Source organism: Leptosomus discolor, chromosome 5, assembly GCF_034619465.1.
Source record: "Leptosomus discolor isolate bLepDis1 chromosome 5, bLepDis1.hap2, whole genome shotgun sequence".
Taxonomy (NCBI): domain Eukaryota; kingdom Metazoa; phylum Chordata; class Aves; order Leptosomiformes; family Leptosomidae; genus Leptosomus; species Leptosomus discolor.
Window position 1 is genome coordinate 27,187,376 of NC_141395.1, and position 27,132 is coordinate 27,214,507.

The following is a 27,132-nucleotide window of genomic DNA, read 5'->3' on the forward strand; positions in this document are numbered from 1 at the left end:
CAAAACAGGATCTCAGACACAGTGCTCATATGGGTCTGTACTTGATCATGGACTGCGCCCTTCAGGCCTTGCTTTCACTGAAAGGGAGTCAGACACTGCAGCTAGGAAGAGAGTGGACTTGAGTGAGTGAAAGAGTTTGCAGACCTCTATTGCTATTTCCATTCTTTTTCTTTTTGCTCATTATATTTAACCAAGGCTTGTTGTTTAAATCCACTCAAACAGACATTTACTGATGCTGATTACACTCAGTAAGTGTTGGCGAACATGAACGTCAGTCATGCTATCTCCTACTGAAGGATGCTCAGTTCTTCCTTTTCTTTCCTGCCTTCTCTGATCTGATATCTAACCTTTGCAGATGGCTTTTTCTCATCATTTACACAGGGAATCTTTTCAGTTACAGTGACCCACTAATTTCATAGCAGCTTTAAGAGCAAATGTTGGAAACACATAGCCAAGAGCAGGAAGGAACATTACAATACTCATAGGGAGAGGCTCAAAGCAAAAAAGGAGCCCTCTTCAGCCTTCTGGAAATTTTCTGTATTGTTCCATTGCTTCAAGAGCCTGATTTCAGTCCCTGAAAAACTTTAAAATGTGGTTGGTGAAAGTAACTACATAAATATAACAAGCTTCAGTCAGACATTTGGCACACTCTTCTATTAACAGCTATTTGTTTAGATTTGTGTGATAGAACCATCTAATATGTTATTTATTGACAGAGTATACCATTAACTTTTCAGCTGGGACTTAAGCAGGACGTTTTACACAGGGTTCACAAAGATTTCCAACCATTCCTACCAGCACTGAATATTCACATCAATGAGCTGGAGAGTACACATAAAATCATGGTGAATAAAATTTACAGATGCCCGAAGATGGGCAGAGTGGTGAATCTCAACAAAGACAGGCTAGGCTAGTTGAAGCAAAGTGTATTCAGATACAGCTAAATGCAAAAGGGAAATGAATGCAAACCACGTACACAGCATAAGGGACTATATCTTGGAAAGCAGTGATTTTCAAGAAGAATTAGGGTCAAAGTGGACAACTAAACAAACCCTTATGCTCTGACTAAACAAACCCTTATGCTGTCACTAAATACATACATGTAGAGTGAAAATGAGAGAGAAACAATTTTAACTCCAAATCTCTCATGGACAAGTATGATATGGAAACAATTAATTCCATTCCAGTATCCACAATTTAAAGACATATTGGCAGTGCCAAAAAAGCAACACACGTGGATGCAAAACAAAAAATTTTTTGAATATGGGAGGCAAAGAATTCAGTCTGTTCACTGAAAAGAACAGTCTGTTCACTGTTCACTACCATGCACAAATAGCCACTGCATAAAAAGAAGAAATGCATATTGCAGATTCTTTATCCTAGTGGAAAATGCCACAACAAGAACCAGTGCCTGGAAGCTGAAGCCAGACAAATTTAAGTGAGGCATGCTAGATGAACCTTAGATGAACATTAGATGTTGTTAGATGAACTGCTAGAATAAGTTGCTTTTGGAGATCATGTACTTATAGTCACAAATTTCCTTCAAATAAAGAATCTATGATTTCAGTAGGGTAGGCTCTAATTAAATGCAAGTTACGTATTAGTAATTCCCAAAACACTGGGTTAACAGGTGTTTAGCAGGTCACGAGACAGCAGTATCTGGTGGTCCTTTCTGCTTTAAACTCCATGAATACATGCACAAAGTTGAGCACAGAGAGTTGCATTTTAAGCCTACTTTCTAATAATTTCTAACTGCTTAGTTTTAAATTATTTTCAGCAGAGTGTCTGAACTGACCTGGACAAATACCTTTGAAAGTGATACAGCAGCATGCAGAAACTTGAATATATAACAAATGCACAAGCGCAGGAAAAAAATCTTTTATGTCTCAAGATCCAGGCTTCATTGCAAGATCTTTACAGAAGGAATGACAAAGGAAGGGTGACTTTGTAGTCACTAATGCTACGTTTTTATGGCTTGACAGACATACAGAAACACCTCTGGAAGGTAAAGAACTCTCTCTGATTTGTTCTAGACTCTTCCTCAAACTGTAGCTCTTATCTGCATTTATATATTATTACTTCTGAAAGGAAAAAAAATATGAATTTGCTAATTTTAATAAAATATTTATTGCATTCAGCATTTCAGGTGCTGTAATACTTGTTCTTACAAAATGGAGTGATTTATGTATGCACTTCCTTGTGAGGAATAGCAGAAGTGGGACAGGGGCAATGCTGCAGCCTCTCTGGAGCACCAGCAAAATGGGTTGTTTCCTTCCCTCCAGGTGGCACTGCCCATTTGGGCTGCCAGTGGCAATCTCATCTATGCCCACTTTGTCTGAAATATCCACAAGCATTCACAGGCCCCCTCTAATGCGAGTTTTGAATTCCTGATCAGAGGGTCACTGTTCTTTCCTAATCTGTCCTGTCTGCATTTCAGTACAGGTTGACTCACACTCTCCTATTTGAAATCAGTGTTCTGCCCTGACCATCTGCTTCAATATTACTTTCTTCTGCTTCATAAATATGAAAGAGAAAAAATTACTCCAAAAATAACTCTGAATGCAAAAGGTGAGATTGCCCTAAGATTATTCTATAGGACTGATCACAACATATTTACTTAAAGTAGAAATTTAGGACCACTCTGATATGTCCAACCAATCATTTTCAGGACAGTGCCCTAACGTAATTTCAGAATTTCCCTCTCATTTAGATGGATCAGAATTTTATTTCATATTGTGCAAAGAGATATAGACTTAAAGGCTCATTTTGCAAGAGAGCCTCAGTATATGCAGAACAGCACAACAAATTCATTTTTACTAAATGCCTGAATTTAGCAAACCCAGAACAATCAGAAACATCCATTTAGATATGGCATGCTATGAAAATAGTGATGAAGGAGAAGATAGTCTTGGCTTCCAATGAAGCAAACGATGCCACTTAGAATCTCTCCATCCCTTTCCTTTGAGGAAAAGATTTCAGACTGTTCTTTGCCAGAAAGAATGACAAAGTGACTTTAATGGATGGATGGGTTATCTCTCTGCTCACGGTTTCATATATTGATATATAATTATATGCAGTGTGTTTACAAACATATAGGCACTCAGTTATGAAAATAACGGGGGATCAGCCTCACATTTGTGCCAAAATTTCCTGCTACAAAGTCTTATCCTCAATTGTTAACTTTCTTTTGGGAGCTGCTCTATTTGTTGAGAGATGTCTGTGTTTGTTGGTCTCTTTTGTTGTTGTTCTCTGTAACCCTTTAAATTTAAGATTACATGCAGAATAGAATAGTCAGGGGTCTGTGTGCAGGAGTCCAGCTCTGTCCGTTTCATATATCATTCACATGTAGTCCTCTTCCTAGAAATGACATTCATTTTATTTATCCTACACACCCTCTAAAACAGAGATTTTTTCCCTTCATGAGCACTGAAATTGTCACTAGGGGATTCCTAATCATGTAGGAGAATCAGATATTCAAATAATAAAAAAGGAAGCATTTGAGGATGGTCATATTACTGATTTCTGGGAGGCCTTGCAAGTGTTTCTGTTCAGGATGGGAAAAGATAAAAGTGCCATTTGCATGACTGATATTAAACCTTCTATCTTGTAGTCTTGTAAATGAGTTACTGCCTCACAGGCACTTCATGTTATGAAAATATTTTACATTCAACTGGAATAATTGCGCATTTAACTTCGAAGTTACAACCTGCCTCGGGTATTAATTTGTCAGGTCCACACTGGAACTGTAGAAATGTCAAAAGAATTGGCTCAGGATAGAGCTGTCATGCACCACGAACTATTCCATCTTGTCTGCAGTCTCTACTGCAGATATTGAATCAAAATTTCTCATAGGTCAGGTAAGCTCAAATGCTTGACAATCATTGAAGAATGTTTAGTCTGTTTGAGCGAGACTTCTGGGTAGTGTTATAAAATGAGGAGCTATTATATCGTACCACTGCCAGCTTGCTCTATTGCTTTTAAATTGGTTTTCTATGCACAAATAGCTATGGAGCTAGGGTATGTTCCTCATACAGATAGTTATTTAATCTCTTTTAAATTAAAAGAAGGCTGTTAAGTTGGTCTTCTTTTTGAATCACTGCAGTAATGAATGCTTGCAAAGAGATAACGGCCCTGGTGATACAAGCATGAGTAACGCCCAAGTGATTTCATTCACTGACTGTACAATGTTCCTGCTGGTTACAGAACCATTTGGCATTAACTGTCATTGCTTTATAGGGTCTGCTGAGAAATGTGATAAAACACCTTAAATTTATGCCAGTTTCAGATGTTTGTGATTCAAAATTGGTGAGAAAGATTTCACTATTTTTCCACTTTTTTTTTTTTTTTTAATATCAATGATCAGAACCAGACAATGATGTGTGGGGCAGGTTAAACAAACCTAATGAAGTTACATGGCAGCTGGGGTCAATCTGCTTGTAATTGCTGAAGGATTCACCATTCATGACATTAAAGTAGCTAGTTCTTTATTTGGCAGGAACTATTTCACAAAGACAAAGCCTTTACAAATAAAACTCATCAACCCCAGTAATGCATGTTTATACATTAATCAGTCTTTTGATGGTGACAGAAACTTGATAGTTTCAATATATTTTGCTACTGAAATAATTTGCCTGAATAAAACACATGCAGAGAACGGATATGAAAATCAGTTGTGAAGTAGTGGTTTATTCTTGGTATTTACTGAAAAGCTTTCTTATTGGAATTTGGTAACTTATCACTTCAAATATGTCTTCACCTTAAAAATTACGATTACATGGGAGCTGCAGTAAACTTTAAATCATGTATAATCTCTTAATGTTGTTATTCTGTTTATTATGTTTATTTATAACAGCATTGCTTCAAAATTATATAGTTTGTTCAATATTTGCATTTTCCAATTTATGTTTAACATTTAATAAAACAAATCCTTTTTTTTTTTAATTTTCCCAACCTAGATTCAAAGGGGGAAAAGATGTATTTGTAGTTCAAATATGGTATTTCTGTTAATTTCTATACGATTCCTCCCTAATAACTTGATATTGTGCCTGAGATAGCTCTGAAATATTTGTGGGCAAAATATCTCTGAAAACATACAGTAAACAGGAAATTGGTGCTATCACCACTATTGGAATAAAATCTTCTTGTTAAATCTTTCCAATAAATCAATCAATGAGGTGGTTATTTCATTTCTATGATCAAATGACTTCTGCTACTTTTAATTAAAAATTTAACTAATCATGTAAACATTATTATGAGCAAAACATTTTCTACTCATGAGTTTTTAATCTGGAACTTTGCTTAACAGATAATAGAAGTGTCCAATTTTGACAAGAACAAAAATATAGACAGCACATTTCAGGAGAAAGATGGGGTCTTGGGTTTATTTGAAGCAGTCTTTAGAGGTGATAGATAACATCATGAAGGCTTCATTTAACCACCACTGGTAGACCATAAATTTAACACGGTAAGTACTTTCAGAGAAGACAAGACGTGCTGAAATTCCAAGTGACCTGATTTCTGTGTTTTCAGCACCTTCTATGAAAAGTGCATAACAAAATCTGCAATATATGATACTATGTAATGACTACATTAGCAGAGGACTGAGCAGTTATCACTCAGTCCACTGAGGGTCACAAAGTCAGAGGACAGCTCTGACTTCTTGCAAGGTTGACTAACCACTGGAGCTTCTGTTCAGGGATGTGGATGTACTCAACTGTGTTCATCTGGGACCACGTTCCAGTGGGACACTAAAAATTGAAAGGAAGGGAAAGAATTTTTTTGTCACAACTGGTTTGCACCAGAGCCTCGTCTCCCTGATGTTTCCCAGAACCATGGCAGCAGCTGGATAAGTGCTGGGCTTGGTTCAAGGTGAGAGTCTGAAGCAAGATGCTACATCTATGACAAGCAATTCACTGTGGTACAGAGGTACCTCAGCTAGCAGGAAAACTGGGCTATAGAGGTGGATGAAATGGTGACTTGGTGAAGCCAACAGTCAGTACTGTCACTAGTTTCCATGGGGCTGCATTTCTTTTTCTGTGTTGTAATCTTTGAGGTATTACAGAAGTTGTATTTGCTGCTGAAAGGAAATCTTGTTGGATGCTGCCATTAATCTGCTTGCTGGTCCCACTGGGGTCAGTGGGAACCTTGCTGAGGTTTCTTTTTCTTTGCTGTAGTGATGAACACTGTGAAGCTGAGAGGGGAGGTAGAGACTGCCTGTTGTCACGAAGCAGCAGCACAGTTACATCAGAATGATCTTTCATCTGCCTGTGCTTCGCCTGGAAGGCCCACCTCACCATGACCAGAGGCATGGATCAATCCCGCTCAGCATCTGGCTTTTACAGGAAGTGCTTAAATTAGGATTTGAGTTGCCCTAGACTCTCTGTATAGCTAATAGATGAGAGAGGCATGTCCAGAGTGTGATTTAGCTAATCCATCATATTAGCTAATCCATCAAATTAGCTAATCCAAATGCAAGAAACTCTCATGTTCAGCAAAGTTACGTTCATGTAGGTCACAAAGAAGCCAGGATTTAAAAAACAGATATGTAAAATACTAAATATTTTTCTCCTGTTCTTTCTATAAAGTCTCATTGAATTCAATGTTCTATATGTGATGTATTTTATTAGCTAAGGATAACAGCTTTGACACCACTGAAAATTTGCCATAAGAAGGCTCAGTTAAGGTCTATTAATAATTTGAGAAATATTTTGAATGGACTATTCAACAGATGATTATTGCACTATTATATTTCCTGTCAGTCATTCTTTCACTGTCCTGCATAGAAAGCCTTATGTTGTAATCTAATGTTCATTATGTAAAATTGCTGGATTATTGGTCCACAAATTAGAGGAGAGTAGTAAGAATAATAATGAGATACATCTAGCAGAAATACCAGAATTTTCATTTATGTATTATTTAGACTGCATCATGATTGACTGTGCAATAGTGGCACTGTCAAATGATGTTTGATGTTTAATTTTTAACATGATTATTAACTGTTATGAAATCTCCATTTTAGATTGCAAAACTCAGTGTTTGAGAGCATCTTCTAAAATACCATTTGATAACCTGCAATTTTATTCCTAAATTAATAATGTATTGTCAGCACTGTTTTCTAGTGGAAAAAAGAGCTTTGTTCAAAGTGCTGATAGGCAGCAAGGTATCATGAATGTTGTCAGACTTAAAGCACGCAACTTTATCAAACAGAAACTAAAACCATATCATTACTGCTCTATACAGGAATGTCACAATGGGAACCTCTGTTTAGAGAAAGGCAACCGAAGGGCACTACAAGCGCTTTATTCACTAGCATCAAAGTGAAGGTGCATTTAATCTAGAGGCTTGTTTGGCTTTCTAGAACAGCTGCCAGTCTGTTTCTATGGGATTCATTCCTGATACACTGCAGAGTGCTTTCTGCCTATGCTAACATATTAGTTACATTTGTGTTCACTGTGAGGATTGCAGGGAAATGATTAGTTAGGAGTCTTGGGTTTTACAGCCAAAAAATGAGATGAATTCTTGGGTTCGTATACATAGTTGGACACTGTCATCCATTTTTAATGTAGAATTTCAGCTTGTGTGCAGTTCCTGAGGAGTGCTCTTTTGGCTGAGTGATGACAGTTCTGGTCCTTATGCCTGTCTGTAACAGGAGCCCCCAAGGTGTTCTGTCCAAGTAATCCCTACCATGCCATGAAGGGAGTCAACAGCTCCCACATGTCACTGGTTTGTGATTTAAATGATTTGTGCTTGTGTGTGTGTGTGCTTGAGCTGCAGACCTCACTGTTGGCATCTCTGGCTTTCAGGTCTCCCTAGTTCAAATGCACTGGCTTCAAAATTAGCATAATTTGCCCTAGACATTCTAATGTGTCCCTGTGAGTTGCATCAACAATGTGAATATCTTGAATACCTCACAGGTTTTTTTTTTCTGGGGCACAGTCCTTCCTGTGATAAACTAAAATGTAGCCTTATATCTAGTGCAATTAGTTTTCAGTGAAAAGTGCACAGAAAACACGGACACTCTGTTGTTCGCTGAAATGAAGTCTCATTTCAGCAAGCAGTTAAAGAAGGCTATGAACAATACACTCCAAAATTATCCTGTACACTGACAGGATAGTAAGTAAAGTAGAAACTTTACTTAAAATCTATAGACAAAGTATCACGTTGTTCATTGTGGGTAGGGGTTACTGAGGGAGCGGGTGACCTGAGCAACCAAAAATCTCATTGAGTTATTCCTACTGTTCTCCTATTGCAAAATTAAAGGATGATGCCAAATCTAATCTACTTCAACAAAAACAACTAAAAGACATCAGAAATACAGACAGCACTGGATTCCTTATGAGTTTAAATATAAGTACTACAATATCTATAAGTTTATACTTGTGTAATTATATTCACAACTACTGACTGCTAATTATACATACAACTATTTTCAGCTGTTGGCTTCATGAAGACAAAAGAGAACTGTGTGTGCAATAAGTAGCCATTATGATGAAGAGAAAGAGAACATAGTTTTTATTTTTGTGTTATGCTATAAGTGCTCTCCTTGAAGTTAGCTTATAAGCATCTGACTATATGCATTCTTAATTGGTAATTGTGCCTTCAGTGCTTTCAGCTGATAATATATGGATTTTCTAGGAAATTCTACTAGAGTAAATTGCCATATTTAGCAGCCTTATCCTCTCAGATCCTTTTTCAAGCCATGGGAATTATTTCTTGCTGTGCTAAGGCAGCAAGACTTTCTTTCTTAATTCTTATCATTCTATTAAGTAAACCCGCTGAGCAAATAGCTCTTATTACATTAGTGTAGATTTCCCTTTGCTCCATTAGAGTGAAAATAAGGTTGATAGTTGACCACTATCCTATAGCATTTATCCAGTGTCTTAATTTAATACAACCCCTGTTCAGGTGTTCTGTTTGTTGCCTACGAATATCAAAAAAGTGATCAAGTCCGTATCAGTAAGAAATTCTGGTTAACCAGGGATGAACCACATGGGCTGTGGCTTACTAGTCAGCACAGAACAACTATTCTCCAAAGGACAGGCTGATTCTTACTCTCAGCGTTCCAATTTTTTGGATATGTCTCTATGTTGTTTAATTCCTTTTATATATTCTTACATTGCTGATCAATCCATGAGTTTAAGGCAGGGTTTTCAAAGGAGTCAGATAAATGCATGTACTCAAATCCAACTGATTTTGCAGTATATGAGTGAGGTTTTTCATGCACTGGAATTTTCCTTGCTTCTCCTTAAGTCATCAAGAAATGCTGTCTTCTTGGAGTAAGGACTAGCTAGAATGAACCTGTCTTTTTTCTCCTCAATATCCAGACGCTCCAGAAGAAAGAGGAGGAAATCCAACTTACTCTGAATATAGTGGAGTAGACACCATGGTCTTCCACTGCAGAGTCACCTCAGTGCAGACAAAATTCCATGTCAGCATTCCTTACCTAAAAGTAAGCTCTGTAAGAGATCCTGCTACCACAGAGGCTGTTTCCCTATATAAATTCAGCTGCTGGAAGGATCAACATTTTTAATGGCAGCATTTGCACCATCTTTTCAGTACGAGTCTACGGATATCAATCCTTTTCTGAAGGTCAGGGCAAACTTCTGCAATGATCATCTTTCAAAGTCTTAATGCAGATAGCATCCTGTAAAAAGGAGAAGGTTGCTCTCCCTAGACTCAGAGCTCCCTTTGTGATGGGCCCTTTAGAAATTCAAACATAATCAGCATGGTGAGAAACAGCATGCACTTTAGAGGACAAAAGAAAGTTCAAACCAAAAACAATCCCTTAGCATTATTTAAATTCTCATGAACTTTATTAAAGTCTTGGGGTTTAGACCCCAGAAGTACAATGTTTTGGGTCTATATCTAAAGGGATAGGAGAGGAACAAAAAAAAAAGCAGAACTGTAAGAATTTAACATTAAGAAATGGACAGCACTTCAAAATAAGGGTAAAAAAAGGAGCTGATTTCAGAATAAAAAACACAAGCAAACCCCAGAAATGCAAGGGGTATTACTTTCACATTGTATACACAGAGGACATGGAAAATTTTTTTCCAGAATCCAAGTTAATGGTCACTTTCTGAAATTATCCAACATTTCAGTTTTCACACCACAGCTTCACTCAATCTGAGAACAGACCGAGCTCACCTAGCTGCTGTGTTTAAGAAAGCAATAGAGGCTGGGAATATGGTTTATGTTTTCACCTCCCATGAGTTGTTTGGGCTTATGTCATTCTTGCCGTATCTGTGTTTTGATCAAGGGACATTTTCCGGTTAAGTTGAGCATAAAAGACTCTAGGAGTTGAAAACATCAGGCTGTTGATGAAAAACTTCTATTAGTTTTCCATAAAGCAATTTTAAATGTTCAGGGAATAAGTAAAAATAACTCAGAGAAAAAGAAGTATGCATCATAAGAACAATTTAGCTTTTTCTTTTATACCTCTTGGCTTCGATCTCTGCTAAATGATCAAGGTAGCTCCCCTAGAGAGGACTGAGTGTGTCAAGATATAAAGTTCCTTTTAATTTCCTGATAATGTGCTATTCTTGCATACCTTTTTTTTTTTTTTTTGTCCGTCTTTTGGGTTTTTTTAAGTGCTTCATTTTACTCCATATTTTATAGTTCCTACATTCAGATATGGGAAGAAATTGAAGCCACATCCTTTTGATACTCTACAAGGACTTCAAGGTCTTTCTCAAAACAGAGAGTAGCTTGTGTTTTTCCAGTTAACGTTTTCCTTTTTTAACATGGGACTTCCTGTTACGACAGAATGACTTGTAAAATGAAACACCAAAGTAAATATTCAGCCTGTTGGGAGTGAAGTTTGTAGTACTAACTTAATTTTGCTGTGGTTCACCATCCTTTGGAAGGTTATTGACTAATTCATAAGAAACGACAAATAACAATAGCTATATCTGCATAAGGTAAACAGTATGTTGCATATGGAAATAAAAATAACAATTTTTACATTCCTCTCCACTTCCCAGCCTTACCATGTAATCCTAACACAATAAATAGCTAAGAATTATGTTGCATTTACAACCTTTTACTCCTGTCCTCTCAGCAGTGCACGTAGCTGCACATGCTGCTGTAATAATAGATGTGTGTTACCAGTTGATACTGTAAATAGCATGAATATAAATAACATGTAAACCTAGCGTTTCAAGGAAAAATTGAATCAAGAAATAATGACCCAGACAAAACACTGAGGCCTCTGGGCTTTTAGAGTGTTTTTTTTCTTTTGGTTGGTTGGGTTTTTTTTTGCTTCCCTCTCTCCCCAGCAAAAAGTGCTGTGGAATCTTTTTGAACACCAAATGTTGGGAATTCTGTATTTTCCTTACAATGACTGAAGGCAGCCAAAAAGTTTGGTGGAGAGGTGTACAAAGCCAAACCTCAGTGCTTATGTTTGGTGGATGCAGTTTTATTTGCCCTTCAGCATTACAGGAAAAATTGTGTGAATGACATTGCAGAACGAATGGGTCTCCGCCAAACTGGATAGTCATGTAGCAGCATATGCCTGAGCCCTTGCACTGCCCTCAGGTGCAAATCAAAAATCCACAGTTGATTTCACCTGGTTCACTTGTACATTGGTTGTGGTTGGAAAATCAAGCTCCAAACTTCTGACACAATCCTGTACACAGTGTAAAACACAGGAAGATCATATCAATATTCTTGACAAGGTCAGTTGTGGATTTGAATTCCCAAGGTGATGAGAAAAGGCTTCCTAGAGGGTCACACAATATTTTATATGGGAGTGATTTAGCAGCAGACCAGTTTTCCCAAGGTAGAAGAGTGAAAATAGGCCCTAACTAGTGGTTGCAAGTGACTCCAGTACCCCCAGACAAGCCAGTGCCATAACCACTGAAGGCTGAGCAGTTCCTGCAGACAACTACAAGCTTACAGGAGATTAAGAGAAAACACTTAAAATCAGGCACAGATTTTCTGCCCTACTCCCAGAGGAGCTCAGCTGATCCACAGATAGCACATTTGGGTCATGATGGTGACCCAAAAATTGGGTCACCATCACTTTCTAAAACTTGAAAAAACATGATCTAGAGCAATCTTGTATGGCTGCCCCCGAAACCTTGTCCAGCGCTTTTCTATCTGTAATCTAGTTGACGTTTCCATTTGAGAATATTTGCATTAGGCAAGGAATCTGAGATAAATGAATGTTTTTTAACATGTCAAACTCAGAGATGGGCAGCAGAGATTTGCGAAATCTTTGTTAGATATCATGAGAGCCAAGACCAGAAAAAGCTTCTTGTAAAAGTTCTGTTGAAAAACTAATATTTAAAACTTTTTAAATCCATTGGGTTTGAGTATAAAAAGTTTACACAGCTTGTGGGAAATCCATTTTTGGGACATAAATATCTGTTTTTGTATTCCTTTTATCTTATTTCTCCCTCTTTCCAAGCAACCAATATAACACAGAAATGCCAATAAAAATAGCTGTTAGAACCAGCAAAATAACTTATTTATTTATGTGAGATGTTTCATCCAAGGATTTTTTTTCTGTAACACATGCTGTGTGGCATGAACTATTGTGTCTTCTTCCTCTCAGTGGCAGGAAGATGTCTGATCTAATTCAGAAAGATCATCAGTTAACTATTTTAAAGAGGGCATTGTTTTCACATGGACAGCATTGAAACCATATGGCCTTTCCTTTTTCTTGTCTTCTGCTTTCATCTAACTGATATTTATGTTTGAAAGTACTGGAAAGCATTTAGCTTTAGGATCTATCCCTACCTTCTGGCACTTCGCTTAATTTCCAAGTATTTACATCAATGAAAACATGGAAGTATTTTTCCCTTTTTCATATCTACCTTCCAAGTCAAGTATTCTGTGCTATTGAGGAAACACAGCAGGCTGAGGACTTGCTGAAAAGGGGCAGTTTTTTCTAAAAGTGATTAAGGCCTTTTATGTGAACCAGTACATGGAGACAAACTTTCAAAAGCAGCGTGATTTTAATAGGAATTATGCAGTAAAAAACAGCTAAAATTGTATGCTGGATGGTAAAAGAACTAAAAATCAAATTTGTCTGGAATCATTCTGCACTTGAAATAGTTGAAAATATCCAGCACATGCTATGGTCTTTCTTATTCAGCAGGGTGCTTCAGTATATGCATGCACATAAATACAGTTTATCTGAAGAATGAGAGTTACACTGGTCTCGTTTACTTGCAAATCTGATGTGTAATCAGTGTTTTCTGGGGCTGGAATGTGGCTGATGGCACACTCTGTCTTCTCTGAGTCAGCAGCTCCTTGTGTGATATGTCCCAGGGGACATGATGATTTGCACTTCAGGTCACATGTGAATGAAGTAGATCCCTGTGCCCTAAGCAGAAGTTAATCTCAGTTCCACCCGCTTATTTGTCAGCATGCCAGATAAAAGAAGTTCAAGTTGTGGGCAGTGAATGAGCACATTTAGGGAATCGTGACTTGAACCATGATCCTCTTTGTGCACATGAATGCTTAGCTGTACGTTCTTCCATCTGCCTCTGATAATCATGGTCATGCATCATTAGGGAACTATGAAGGGGCAATCATGCAAGAATAAGTTAGTCGGTGCCTTCTTATTTTGTTCATTACATTTGCCTTGTCAAAATATAAACAAAAATCCTCCTTCTCTACCAGTTGTTTCCTTGTCTTCAGAAACTTTTCTAAGTTTCTGCACATCAATCACAGACGCTTTTGTGAATGTCTGTGACTAAATTTCTATGTTAAATCTAGTGAATTCAGTGTGCAGTGATGCCTCCCATATCTGAAGAGGCTGTGGGCCACCCAGCAGCAAGGGTGAGAGTTTGTGGGGGAAGTGGGACACGTCAGGCAAACAAACCAAGAGGACCTGGCAAGGCATTTATTCAATGGCTTTGCTGACTGCTGCATAGCAAGGAGTGACTCTGGCTGACCGGAAAGTCACACAGAAAGAAGAGTATTTGTGGAGACAGTTATTTATCATCATTTCCTGTTTCAAAGGAGTTCAGGAAGTTACATTTCTGCATTTTCTGTCTGCACAGCTCTGACTTGTGACCTGTTAAGATGTTTACCCGTCACCAGTTATGTACTTTGTCTTTATTTACCTTTAAAGTTGTAGTTGCTTTTCCTGATACCGGGCAAAGATAGTTTCTTTCCTATGACAGACAGCTGCAGAGGCAACTTTCATCCAGGGGAAGCTCAGTGTCCTTTTTAATGCCACAACCATGCTACCCGTTAGCAGCTGTTTACAGTTGGACTCAATGATCTTAAGGGTCTTTTCCAACCTAAATGATACTGTGATTCTATGATGAGTCCTGCCAGCTCTTGGGAGATTTTAGTTGCTCCCTGGTGTTGATGGCGTGAAAAGGGACCACTGGAGTTGCCGCTTCTTTGGGAACACACTCCTGCCTTAGCCTATCTCGTATTGAAACTGGTAGTTTTCATGCAAATGCAACATAAGAGTATTTAAATAGAGTGAAGGGCTTAAAAATTTATTAATATATTTAGAAGCATTACATGTTGATCCCCAGAGAAAGAGATGAATGTCAAAGAATCAAGCTGTAGAGAAACAATTTCTTTTCAAAGAACTGGCTTTGAAGGAACTATGCTAAACATATTGATGGTAGAATAAAAAATGAATGAAAATAGCGTACTGCTAACCTATAAGAATTGCATAGATACATATAATGCTAAGAAAGAAGAAAAGTGGCCAGTCTATTGGAAGTAAATCTTAGCCACTGCTCAGAAATTAAACTGCAAAGGCCAAGAGTGTCTTTACATCTGCAAGCGGAAAGTACAGTATAGGCACAAGGTCAGTGTCAGAAAACACCGGCCCACTAGCCACCTGTCTTTACAGAGATTAGATCTGAGATACAATCTAATTTTTTAACTGTGAGGTTACCTGAATCACTGGGGTTTGTTCCCTGTGGTCAATTTTAACTATCTGTGGTTAAAAATTAACTGTGCACATGCCTATTTTTTTTGATTCCTTTTTCTTCAAAATCTCCCTTTTGAGCAACTGAGGGTAAAACCTCTCACGTTCTCATATAAAGGTCTAGAAAGTGCTACTACATCCCCTTGTATTGTCTTTATGATGGTACCTGCTTACTATTAGGGTTAGAAGCAGTATTTTGTTTTCACAGCATCTTGCACACAGGGATCTTGCCTTACTTCTTGTTTTGTCACAATAAATGAAACAGTAACCGTACCTTCTTCTCGCTCTTGTCTGGCTCCAAGGCAGGAGCTGTGCACCCATCAGCTACATAGCTGTCAAGTTCAGCAATTCATATAGCTGCCTGGAGGGGGGAACTCTCTCACTCAACTGCTCAGGGCCAGCGCTCTGTCAGGTGCCATGGGAACAAACCCAGAGGAAAAGAGGAAAAAAAAAGGCTACACTGCAGGTAGAGCAGGAATGGGCTCTGTTCACCAAAAGCACATGCAATGGCTGGGTTTTGCGAGACTGCTTTCAATTACAAGGTATGGGTGTAAATTGCATAAATACTGCCCTACTATATATTTCTTTCCTGTCTGACTCCTGTCAGGTGATTTGAAGTATCTAAATCTTGATTCTACTGAGAAAATAACAGGGACTCTATGAAGATGTGAAAGTTAATGTTTGTGTGTTCAAGGGGTCTCTTTCTGGATCTGGCTTGGAGGGCTGCTAGACCTTCCTTGTAGAACCGAATGGCCTGAAGCTGGCTGAGTGATGCCAGTTAAAGATGCTACCTTGCAATACAGAGCCAAAACATTTCCACAGTATGAAGAAAAATAAATAAATTCCTAACAGTTTGGGAGGCTTTTCAAAACTCTTTCCATATAAAGCTGTTTCTCAATCTGTCATCAATCTGCAGTAACCCGGTGAAGAAAAATAGAGCTATGGTATCAGTTTGGATGTCAGATCCAGTTGTAAAAAGCTGCTAAAAACATGCAAAGCCAATTTGGAAGATCTCAATTTCATATTCCTGGAAAAGGATGCATTGGCAGAGACATGAACAGAAGTTTTAAGTTATACAAAGAGACTTGCCTAAAACATGTTTATATTCCTTATTTGACCAGTCTTTGGAGCTTGAATTATCCTATCTTTTTGCCTGAGCAGCAAGTTTTTTTCTTGCACAGTGTGAGAGCTCTTAATTTGCCACTGGCACAGTTGAGTTCAGAAGCATTTGCACATCTTGGTTTGACATATCCTGACCAATCCTCTCCAATAACTATAAAGAAAAATTTCACAAAGTAAATACTGCGAAATTCTTATGACTAGTGATTAAAAAAACTTCAGAAGTTTCAAAAGCCCATCTTGGAGTTTGCTGTTATGGACATTTCCCAAAGGTTACCATAAAAGCTTTGATAGACTCTTTCTATAGTAATTTTGTGTTGCTGTTGCCTGCCTGCAGATTTGTCTTCTCAAATCAAATCGATTTATCTTTTGTTATGATTGCATTTGCTTCTGCTTCCAGGATCCCCAGATAGGCTCGTCTTCTTTCTGCAGGACATTCCCTTTTTTTTTTCCTCCACTTTTTTTTTTTTTTCCTGGAGTTCGTAGAAACATGAGCTCAAAGGAAAAAGGCCTTTTTGTCACATAGAATATGTTGTTAGAAACACAATTAATTTCCTAGCCAGCTCCAGTGGCTTTAGTGGCAAAAGAGGATAGGGATTTCTTTACCTTTTCTCTGATGCCACCTTTCTCCCAGAGATTCCTTGGGTTGCTGGTTAGCCTTTGAACTAGCTAATGACTCAGCCCAATCACAAACACACATATCAACAGGGGAGAGCAGGGGAATGCCTCTACACTGTTACACAGGATCCTGTTGAACCCTTTGCTACTGTTCGAAACCCATTTCACGGTAATTATTTTGATCTTTGCTGGAAGCTACCTGTCATCTTCTCAGCTAGGGATATTATGCTAGGCTTCTGCAAACATGAGTGTAAATTCCTGGACTCTGCTTATGCTGTAAAGACACAGCATTAAAAAACTGTTGCTTGTATAAACTGCTGTGTTTACTTGTTAATGACATATTTAGGAAATACATTAGGACTATGTTCCCTTATTTGCAAAGCATTTCACAGTGTTTCCAGGTAAGTTAAAAGTTGTACAATGATGTTCTAATACGATCGTACTTATGCTAGAGATTGGTATCTTCCAAAATACTGGCGCAATAATGGCTTTGACAGAGAGACAGCTAAATTTTGGCTAAAATCTCGAAGGCAATTTACAGATCTTCTGTATGTTCTGCCTAGTAATTCTAGGGAAATTCTAGAAGACAGTCTAGGAAGACTTTCAGACTATGATGGCAAATCCTTCATAATAGTTACCTGTTATTGAAAAAACATACAATGCCTGGAGGTTTTGATGATGTCAAATATTTAATGTAAACAGACAAACTGAAAATAGGAGAGCACTGTGGAAATCTGACATTGGGCATGTTTCAGATGAGAGGCTGTCAGTAGTTATGCTCACATATTACACCTCTGATATTACACTTCCAATATCACACTGTCCTTGGAGTACAGGCCCCACAGATTCTATTTCACCATCAGATCTTGGAAAAATTATTCTTCATAGGATCCATAGTCACAAAAGCTTTAACACCAGTCATTCAGTTTACGTGAAGATATTTGAGACTAGGAATTTCTTCTTTATTCTGAGGTTTGTCTCAACAAAGCTTCAGAAAAAGAAGTAAAAAGGCTCATAAAAACGAGGAAACTCATTAAAACATTTGGTATTTGTATAAGAACCAAGTATGTTACTAAGAAAACATACGAAAGATTATTTTCATTCTGAGTTCAGATCAAAATGAGACCTATCATAGGGAACTTACATAGAGTCCGATTCAGTGGTAACAGATCATGCAGAAGTCTTTCTCTGGTGTTCCCATTAACACACTGAACTTCACACCCAGGTATGAGCCTCGGGGTATCATAAAAGTGTCACAGCTGCTGGTAGACTTTTAAGCTTAAACATTAACATCTGGAGAATCACAAGGATGACTAAAAGATGATTAACACTAGGCTTCAGATGTTTTGCTCTGACAGACAATATACATTTTCTTTCCTTCAGTCATTATAATATACCATCTATTTAAAAGGTCATCATGATGTCAGATCACTGTCTCTAAAAAGAATGAGATAACAACAGATTTCTGATTGCTCTTCCAAATCTTGAAACTGGACAACAGGTTCTGGGATAAAAGCAGTTATTAGACATTTAGACATGTTATATTTCGGATTCAAATTTGTTAACTGTATCTCCAGCTCAACTTATAATTAAAGGATGAAGTTGATATTTTTCCATTACAGAAGTTGTTTCAAAAAGTTTTTGTACATTTGAACAATTTTCTTGGTCAGATAGCTTTGAAAGTACAATGTCTTTTGCAGCCTGCTTGGAAGAGAAGTACAGCCTTCTGCATGCAAGTGAGAAGGGCAAATGCTGATGGGCAGGCACTGTTCAAAGGCTGTATCCCTCTCACCTCTGCCTTGTAAGCTGCCCCAAGGCTGTGTATTTGCAACAGAAACAGTTCTCTGGCAGACTACAAACCATGTCATCTTTGACAAATGTTCTCATGCAAACCAGCATTAGTTAATGGATCTTGTTTACATATGATAACATGAAGATGAGGAGATGGATGAGGTTTGGAATAAGCTATTTCTATGGATATCTAAAACTGTAGTGTAAAGAATCATAATATTCAAGAATTTTGTCAGGAATATGAATCCTCATGCTTGCACTTCAGGGTACAAAAGAACTGCCAAACAACAGCAATAGGGAAAATGTTTCTGGACAACTTAATGAGGACTGCAAGTTTTCCTGTACATTTTCCTAAAGTAAGTAGTATTGCAATATTTAAATTAATATTATTTTTTTAATTATTCATATTGCTTTACTACTGTAAAATTTTGTAAGAATTAGCAAGAATTATTATATGGAGACGGAAGATAAGATAGTTTCACTGGAGTACCAGACTCTTCAGTCTTCAGAGTGGCATCATCAGCCCTGGCTCTTGTAAATGGAAACCAGCGGAAGAGAAGAAGCATAATTCATATACATTGGATTTCTTCCCAGTTCCTAATTTTCCATTTCTGTTGAGTCTGTGGGAACTGGTCTCAATCCAATTCCCATAATATTTAAAGAACTGGCTTAAATACACATATATTTGTGACTACATATTGAGACGAAAATGCACACACAGAAAAAGAAGGAGACGAAAAATCAATCTGTGCCTTTGTGAGATCCGAATATAATTCTTGCAGAGTTCAAACTTGTTCTTCTGCAGCTGCTCACCAAATACCAAATCTGCAGAAGTATAACATTGGACACTACTGTAGCTTTATATAATACTAAGAAACTCCCTACCTAGAGCTGAAGAACAAGCAAACTTAGTGAGATGAGGAGCTGTCTGTACGACAGCCAGAGGACAGAGAAATGGCTATAGTGCACATTTTGCCCTTCAAAATATGTTCTTGTTTCAGTCTAAGCCTGTAGTATATTTCTGTCATTCAGTGATGATTTTCTGTGGAAACAGAAGCAGAAAGAAAGCTTTGTAATGAACACACTGCACCTTCAGTGCTGCTCTCCAATCTATGCTTACATCCCTCTTTGGCTTTATTTGGATGGAATCACAGTAGCTTTCAGTATTAGAATGCTTTCAGTAACAGTGCTTTCAGTATCAGAAAGCTTTAAATGTCTCATATGTGCTAGGGCACAAATCTTCCTGCTGTCACAGAGATCACCATGCTAGAATTGTACAAAGGTAATATAAAGCTCCACTCGAATACCACATGAGAAAGTATTCAATTATTGTAAAACTGAAAATGCAAAAATTATAAAACTTCTCCCTCTTCAGTTGAGAAGAAATCAGAAACTTGGATCTGATGTTTCTTAATGAACTTTGAGAATTTCCTCTATATACAATAGGCCAAAGGAAGAGCCATGAAACTGAGCACTCTACAGACACTGAAGCTCGGGGTTAAATCAATATTCCAACCTTATAGCCTTTGCTGCATTTGTCACTGCATGTAGAGAACAGTGCTAGGGATATGGCCCAGACCCAAGAAATACTGTCAAGCTTATCAGCTTAAGTTGATTGTATTATTGCTATAGTATTTCTTTTCTTTTATTTTTTTTTTCTTTTTTAAGTAAGTGACAGCAAATGGAATATGAGATGAGGACCTCAAAGACACAACTGCAATCCGGGACTGAGAAAGATGGGATTGAAAGTAGTTTCTTCAGTGTACCCAAAAGGGGAAGGCAGATTCTCTGAGCTGTGCTCTTCTTTACCAGAGGTATTTATCAAGAGAATCCGAGAGCAAAGTGAACATATGATAACTAATGAGCTGCAAAGTACAGCATGCCAAGTAGAAGAAAGGAGAAAAGAAGCTGTGTGAAGATCAGACTGCTTTTCTGGAACACTTCCTGCTGTCTCTGTATCTCTTATTTTTACACTGGTATATTAGCTCTGACTGCATGAGTCAAAGTGTCTGGCAGCTTTCATGCCAAGAGAATTACAAGTGGTTTTATGGAAAAGAAAGAGATACTGATTCTCTTCCTTTCCCATTGATACCTTTTATTTTTAATAGTAAAAGCAGAAGCAACAGTACTATGAAATACTTCCTTCATACAATAAATTTCCAAGATAGCAGTGAAAGAGAGAGGGGCCTGAACATATAGTTCTTACAGTGGCAAAATCTCCAGTTCACATCAATGAGATTTACCCTGCTCTGAAGGGGTGGCAGAATGGGCCAGGCGAACTCCTTACAATGTAACGGTACCCCTGAGCACAGGCAATGAGCAGAGCAATTGGCAAGCAACTGAGTTTTACAAGGAAGCACTGCTACCCAGAGTGAGACACCTTCCCTTTGGGTTGACAGAAGTCTACCTGATTTACAGACACTCTGTGCTATAATGATATCTGTCAGTGGCAGTGGAGGAATACCTGGTTTTCCAAGCATTTTATTGTAATAGAAATAACCTGTTTCTTGTGACTACTCACCACCCTTCCATCTGCTGAGCATTTGGAAGAGACACTTTCCATCCAAATTGGATCAGATACTAACTACACTGGCACAAACGAAATGCTAAAGCCAGCTACTCCTGCTCAGCAAAATTTGTCCCAGACAAAGCTTAAAACCTTCTTCCACTTACGACATTTGACATACTCTGTTTGTTCTAGCAAAGTAAGTCCTGTGTAATGAAACCGAGGATTTTGTAACTTCTGGTTTTGTACCATTCAAAACCCACAGCTCTCTGATTTCTCAAAGCTAAGAAAATTGTGAAATTGTGAACACTTTCTGTGAGACAATATAAATATTAATGATAATAGCAAGCTAGTATTTACAGGATTGCAAAAGAAGCATTTTAGCCTTTAACAAATTTTACCATGCTCTGCAGAAATTTTCAACTGACCCACAGTACTTTAGCCTCTGGGACTCAGTTGTTGCAGCACAGGCTTTACAGTAACCCAGTAATTTTAAACGCAGGTTTCGCAGAATGCAAATTGTGACAGGATGCTTCTCTATACACTCTAGTTCAACTATTTTTCTTTTAAATTTATTTTTTATATAAGTTTTTATAAGTAAACATCATTTCATGAACTTCTGGGTCTCTGTCTAGGTTACTTAATTGCTTCTTAAGCCTCCTCTGACAATGCAAAGACTGGCATATAAAACCACAGCATCCTGGTTTTCTGAAAGAGCAAAGCTTTTTATTTTATTTTATTTTATTTTTTTATTTCTGCACCACATGATGTAGCCGTGAGATCTATCTGTAGGGTGCAGCTTGTCACAGTCCAGTATTCCTCAGGGTGACAATCGCAGCTTTTAAAACACTTGGAGACTTATACTTTCTTTTATAAATATGCAGTAACAGCAGCAGTTGTGATTATGTTCTACAAGGAATGAGGATTAAAGCCTCACTTCTTCCTAATAAGAAATGCATATTTACCTGTTGTTTTTTTTTTAATCTCCTCCTTTTCGCTAAATCTTCATAGAAACTGTGATCCTGTTACGTACCATTCATACATACTTTAGTGTTTGTGCTAGTATGGCTCCAGATAGGCTCTCATGGTTGATTAAGTTGATGATGGGACTAGAAAAAACAACTCTGTATTTTATTCCATTACAGATCTGATATATTTTTGCTCTTTCATTGAGTTTTAATGCAAAAGTTAAGATTTCAAACATTAATACCTGATGCTGTTTATGTTCCAGCTGGCATATATCTCACTGAAAGTATCTATTGTCTAGTAATAACTAACATGTATAAATATTTATACATTTTCTCATTACTCAGTACCACAAGTTATCAAAATATGGTGGTTTTTGCTCTGCACAGTAGAATTAAAACTCTTTGTACACCGGAAGGAAAAATGTACTTTTCTTTTTCTGTACAGCTTCTCAATGATAGAGTAGAATGATGAGGTTTGGGATCAGCCTGGGAGGTTTTCTTGTTTTCATAAATAATTGGCACTGCATATTTTCTGTGGCAAGCAGTTTTCTTTTCAGTCCACTTTTATTTCCTTTGTTGCTGTCTTGGAGCAGATGCCATTGCTGATGCCTAATTCCAGAAGATTTTCTTAATGCTTCTTAAGGCACTGACCAAAGACGTGTGTTTTGCTGCTAAACATTCACAAGAGCACAGAATTAAAGTCCCATATTTTCACTTTTTCAATCCTGCAGGACTCACACTGATCTTCTGTGAAGTTGTAAAAATCACTGACTTTTGACATTGTGCCTGTTATGCTGATGAACACAGAACATTAGCCCTCTGGTGAAGCGATTTTTTTCAAGGATGCTTAGAGTTAATTTAGACATTTACCACTGATGCATTTCATTTAGCAGTCTTTGATGATTTAACAGTATCACTCCAGAATTGTTCAAGCTGCTTTTTTTTTCCTGAGATAATTAATATTTGTATTTTTAATTATTGATGAAAGTCTTAAATTTTTAAAAGGTGAATAAATTTTATCTGCTTTAATTATATTTTAAAAGATTCTATAAACCAAATAATTATGTGCAAAGATTCTTGTTTGTTAGTCTCAAGGGATCGCAAGAAGGTAGAGATAAGAAAATTAACTTTTCCATAGGATACAGGTAAGAGACAGAACTCTTAGTAGTTTATGTCACCCACCAAGCAGCAGTGAAATACCATTCCTTTGTAATAAATATTTCTCCAGCAACATCAGGTCTTTGTTAACAGTTCTGTGATAAGAAACGACCCTAAGGGCTCTTTGGTTCATTTCAAGATCCTTTCTAACAGCCCACAGCTGTTTGAAGAGCTATGTGGGTGGGAGATGCTGAAGGACCTCAAATGCTGTTTCAACAGTGTCCTATGGTTTCTCTGGGGTAACTAGTCTGGAGCATTATTTTAGCCACAGTAGTTTGGTCCTGCTTTCTTCTTAGTTTTTTACCGTGTATTTTTTCTCTTACTCACATGAAAAAAACTTTTCACATGGAAAGAAGGAATGGAGGTAGGTGCATTGTTCAAAATGATACAAACATACTGTGAAAAAGATAAGCATTGTGAAATCTAGTACTTATTGATCTACCTATCTGGGTCACTTTTGAGATAGAACAACTGTTTGACAGACTATTACAGTTTCTTCTTGATTTATACAGAATATAAAAAGAGTGGAATAAGGCCATTGGTATGATTCTTAAATTAAGGATTTCATATTAAGTTAGCAAAAGGAAGATTAGAGAAAATGTGGGCCCGCTGCTGAATGAGGCAGGTACCCTAGTTGACAGAGGATTCGGAGAAGGCAAAGTTACTGAATGCTTCTTTGCCTCAGTCTTTACTGCCAAGGCTGGCCCTCAGGAATCCCAGTCCCTGGGGGTAAGAGAGGAAGTCTGGAGAAAGGAAGACTGCCCCTTGCTTGAGGAGGATTGGATTAGGGATCTTTTAGGCAAACTAGACACTCACAAATCCATAGGCCCTGATGGGATGCACCTGCGAGTGCTGAGGGAGTTGGCAGATGCTATTGCTAAGCCGCTCTCCATCATCTTTGAAAGGTCGTGGAGGACAGGAGAAGTGCCTGAGGACTGGAGGAAAGCCAATGTCACTCCAGTCTTCAAAACGAGCAAGAAGCAGAACCTGGGAAGCTACATGCCAGTCAACCTCACCTCCATCCCTGGAAAGGTGACTGAATGACTCATTCTGACTGTTATAGCTAAGCATGTGGAGGAAAGTAAGATTATCAGGAGTAGTCAACGTGGATTCATCAAGGGGAAATCAGGCCTGACCAATCTGATAGCCTTCTATGATGGCATGACTGGCTGGGGAGATGAGGGGAGAGCAGTGGATGGTGTCTACCTCGATTTTAGCCAGGCTTTTGACACTGTTTCCCACCACATCCTCACAGGTAAGCTTAGGAAGTGTGGGATAGATGAGTGGACAGTGAGGTGGATTGAGAACTGGCTGAAGGACAGAGTTGAGGGTTGTGATCAGCTGTGCAGAGTCCAGCTGGAGGCCTATTAGTAGTGGTGTTCCCCAGGGGTCAGTACTAGGTCTAGTCTTATTCAATGTATTCATCCATGACCTGGATGAAGGGACAGAGTGCACCCTCAGCAAGTTTGCTGATGATACAGAACTGGAAGGAGTGGCTGATAGACCACAAGGCTGTGCTGCCATTCAGCAAGACCTGGACAGGCTGGAGAGTTAAGTGGAGAGGAATCAAATGAGGTTCAATAAAAGCAAGTGTAGGGTCCTGCACCTGAGGAGGAATAGCCATGTTCACCAGTACAGGTTGGGGGTCACCAGTACAGATTGGGGGTCAGTCTGCTGCAGAGCAGCTCTGTGGAGAAGGACCTGGGAGTTGTGGTAGAAAACAAGTGAACCATGAGCCAGCAATGTGCCCTTGTGGCCAAGAAGGCCAATGATGCCCTGTGGTGCATTAAGAAGAGTGGGGCCAGCAGGTTCGGGGAGGTTCTCCTCCCCCTCTACTCTGCCCTGGTGAGGCCACATCTGGAGCACTGTGTCCAGTTCTGGGTCCCCCAGTTCAAGAGGGACAAGGAACTACTGGAGAGAGTCCAGCGGAGGGCTATGAAGACGATGAGGGAACTGGAGCATCTCTATTGTAAGGAAAAGTTGAGAGACCTGGGGCTCTTTAGCCTGCAGAAGAGAAGACTGAGAGGGGACCTTATCAATGCTTATGAATACCTAAAGGGTGGATGTCAAGAGAATGGGGCCAGGCTTTTTTCAGTGGTGCTCAGCAACAGGACAAGGCGCAACGGGCACAAACTGGAGCACAGGAAGTTCTGCCTCAACATGAGGAAAAACTTCTTTACTCTGAGGGTGACAGGGCACTGGAATAGGCTGCCCAGAGAGGTTGTGGAGTCTCCTTCTCTGGAGATGTTCAAAACCCACCCGGACACAACCCTGTGTAATTTGCTCTAGGTGAACCTGTTGGATTAGATGATCTCCAGAGGTCCCTTCCCTTCCAGTCCCTAACATTTCACATTTATAAAAGTTCACGCATTTCATTTCATACAAGTTATAAGGCAGACAGACGGCATACTCCAGATATGTTTCAAGTTTGCCTCAAAAAAGATCACCAGAAGAATCCACCCACAGTGTGGTTCCACGTTGCCAAAGGACAAACTGGGACCAAAAGCAAATTTTTCATGTTTATTCTAAATCATCATCACAAAGAAACTTGTTTCAAACAGAAGATGGGTGAATATTTTTTCCTGAAATATTTTTCACCCCAAATTACCAATTTGAGTTGAAGAAAGAATTTCGTGAATTGATTTTCCTTGTTTTCAGTGAAGAAAAACAAAACTCCAAAACCATGCAATGTTGAAACAACTTGCTGCAAAATTGAAAAGCAAAGCACTATCAAAACAGCTTTTCTCATAGGAACTGATTTTCTATGTAAAAATATATATATCCTGTTAACTTTTAGAGACCTAAATATATGAAACAAAGCATTCCATTTAGACATGAGTGAAGGTTTCACTGTATACAAAACTGAATTTTCAGATCTTTATTCCAGCTTGTTTTAAAATTAATCTTCTTTCAAATTCAGTCAATCAAGCAAATATGCAATTATTTGTAGGGCTCTGATTCAACTGTTTGCTGTTGTTTCTCATGTTGTTTAGAAGCAAGAGGTAGAAATCAAACCACAGAGGAACTGAATACAACAGAAAGAACAGTTCTTAAAAGGAAAAGACAGGTTGGTGTCATAAAGGAAACAGACCTGCCAGCTGATACATCAGCAAATGTTACTGGAGAGCCTGAGGAAAAATGCCTAGTTTATTGAACAGTCCATTATCTAATTTACAGATAAATCTTAGAGAGATGAGTCATTTATAGAAAAGGAAAGATTAGAGCTCAGATCAGTTACCAAACTCCCTCTTTTTTACCCCTTGTGCTCTGTTCACCATGTGTAACCTCTCCATGGGCAGATCTCTAATATATAACTCCAGTATTAGGAGACTTTTGGATACAGAGCAAGTTCAACTAGACCAACAAAAATTTGCTTTCAAGCTGATTGAATTTGGAGATGAAACAGCTACATGCAAGCAACAAAGTCGTCCCCATGCACCAGTTTTGACTAGCAAACAGTTTGGCTGATGCAGAGCCAGGAGGAAGGGCATGTGGGATCTTTAGGGAGGCTTTTATGAAGAGCAGCAGCACCTCCAGCCCCGGGGCAAGCAATAGTCAGGAAAGATATCATCCAGAAGTGAGGAGTAGCATCTCTTCTTTTTTCCTTCACCTAGTCCTGCTGGGTTCCCACAAAGATATTTTAGCCCAGGTGGTTAAAGAACGAAATATAGCAAACACATCATCCTGCCAGGTTGTTGCCATTATCCCCAGTCAGAGCAGATTTCACTGGCTCCATAGGGCTTCCTGTCTGATTGAGATTGCTCTGACTCCAGCTACAGTCCACTGTGATTCCTGCCACCCTGAAATGCTCTTACCTAGGGGAAAACAGAGTCTGGGACTACTCAACATGAGAGCACTCTTTAGGAAAAGAGGAGTGAAGCAGGGCCAGGACCTAGCTGCTTATGTAGTATTGACTAAGGTAGTGTCAGCATTTATATTTTCTTTAAATTATGACATAAGGAAAAGTCCTTTCATAGCTTATTCAGCTGAAAAAAGAAGAAACAATAGCATGACATTTTCTAATCAGATATTTTTCCAAAAGACAGTGTCCATCTGTTTCAACATCT